Consider the following 2,500-nt stretch of genomic DNA (forward strand, 5'->3'; position numbering starts at 1 on the left):
GTGCGTGCGTACATGCAAGCATTATCCCAGCCTATAATTCTCTGGTGGACGCTGCCCTAATCCCTAATAGGAGATTCTTGGGGCTAGGGGGAGGGAAAGGTGGCAGGGATGTCGCGTGCCTCTCTCTCCCTTTCTCTCTCATCCTACCTTCCTCTCTCCCTCCTTTCCTCCCTTCCTACCTTTCTGAACCATCTTCCCTTTCTTCCTCTTCTTTCTCTCCCCCTTCCCCACACTTCTTTCACACCATCGAAGCCACCCCTCCCTCCCTCCCTCCCTCCCTCCCTCCCTCCCTCCTTCTCCTTCTCGTCCCCAACACTTGTTTCTCTGATCGTGTTCCCCTTCGACGTATAATTGCATCAGTAATAAATAAAAAGCGACTATGTATTTCTTTTACTCTTATAGTTTTTTTTTTTCAGCTTCACTTCTTGACCTTTTAGATGTCGATCTCCTCCTCCTCCTCCTCTTCTTCTTCCCCCCTACCTCCTCCTCCTCCTCCTCCCCAGAAAGTGACAAGGGGGCCACAGTCCGTCTGGTCGGTGGCGTTTCCGCACGACCTGACTCAGAGAATGTCACGCTGAGTCGACCTCCAGGCGGGGACCACACACACACACACACACACACACACACACACACACACACACACACACACACACACACACACACACACACACACACACACACACACACACACACACACACACACACACACACACACACACACACACACACACACACACACACACACACACACACTCACAACCCAGACTCCTTCCTTATCTCACCAAGCCTAACAGGTGTCGGCTGTCCCCTCCCCCTGGCATTCGTCAAGAGCCTATCTCCTTGTGACGGCCGTGTAGCTCACCTGGACGGCTCTGACAGGTGTGGCCAGGGTCAGGTATCGGCCAAATAGGTACAGGACCAATTAGGACAGCTGGAGATGGTTTGCTGTGATGCGCAAGACGAGAGGAAGAAAGCCAAGTGTCTCTCGTCACTTCCACTCAGTGTCTTCTCTTTCCTTGCTCGCCCTTCCTCGCTCTTCCCTTTTGTGCGTCCCCGGTGATATGTCATCGGATAAAGTTATCATAAGCTGCGTCTGGTGTGTGTGTGTGTGTGTGTGTGTGTGTGTGTGTGTGTGTGTGTGTGTGTGTGTGTGAGAGAGAGAGAGAGAGAGAGAGAGAGAGAGAGAGAGAGAGAGAGAGAGAGAGAGAGAGAGAGAGAGAGAGAGAGAGAGAGAGAGAGAGAGAGAGTTCTATCTTGGCACACAGTTTCGTCAGTGGTCTGATCCGGTCCGCCCATATTGTTGTAGTTGTCCTTTTATTATTATTTTTTTTCCGTAGAGTTTGTTGGGCCGTGTATTTATATGTTTGTACGTGGAGTCCTTTATCGTGGTGCTTGTAGGAACCCGTGCAGGTCTTGTTGCACTTGCAGTAGAATGTACGTACGTTGATGGGCAACATGTACGCAGTATTTGGCTGCTCGACGATCGCTAAGGATGATAAGCTTACGGCATTACTTGAACTAGGAACCCTGAACACAACGCTTCCATGCGCTGGCCACTTGCCCACGGTCTCCTTATTGTCTCTGGATGCACAGTTGGAGACGCTAATTTTTTGTTCGTGAAAGTAAAGAGACTATGCTGATAATTGTACGTTTAGCGCTAGGTAAAGCCACTCATCACCGTGTTCTTGTTTTTGTTTTTGTTTTTGGCACCAGAACATTTGACATGCAAACAGCCCTTAGCCAGAAAATAGGAATCAAGGGTAACTTTCATGCTGTAATTCACTCATCGATTTTTCTTTGGTGGTCATTTATTAATTTACCACAGGGGAGCTTCTTGAACTGAGGAACTTACATATTATTTTGGTTTCATTAATATGAAAGGTACACAATATGTTGTTACTGGCACATGTTCTACTGAAGGTCATTCTTGTGCTTGCAGTGTTAATTAACAAACTTGGTGTTATTCACTGCGGTGCTCTGAACACGGGACTGAACGCCGCACGTGATTGATCTCCGGCCAAGGTCGTGGTTAGAAATACTAATGCCTCATACCCCTGAGAAGAAGGCTCACTCTCTCCACAGCATCATGATTTGTGTTTTCATCTTTCTGGCGGTACTGAGCAGGTAAGAGCCACCTCAGTGCACTGAAAGTTTTGTTTTATTGATGGATCAGGATCCAGAAAGTCAGTGAATTGCTGATAATGAAAGTTAAATGACCGCTCATCAGACATGTATGAATTCCTTTGTTGTATTAAGGATTTTTTTCCCCGATGCGCGCCATCCATGACAGCAGGGAGGGCAGCGCCGCCATGCCGGACAGGTGTTGCCGGCGCCCCATTCATCACCGGCGCAGTGGCGAGTGTAATCCTTGTTTAATCTTTACCCATTGAAAATAATTTAAGATTAGTTAATCACAAAACAGATATGGTAAATGAAAAAAAATAATAAAAGAAGTTGTGTTTCATTCACTGTATGTATTTATTGTCATAATCTAGCCATT

Source organism: Scylla paramamosain, chromosome 4, assembly GCF_035594125.1.
Source record: "Scylla paramamosain isolate STU-SP2022 chromosome 4, ASM3559412v1, whole genome shotgun sequence".
NCBI classification, from domain to species: Eukaryota; Metazoa; Arthropoda; class Malacostraca; order Decapoda; family Portunidae; genus Scylla; species Scylla paramamosain.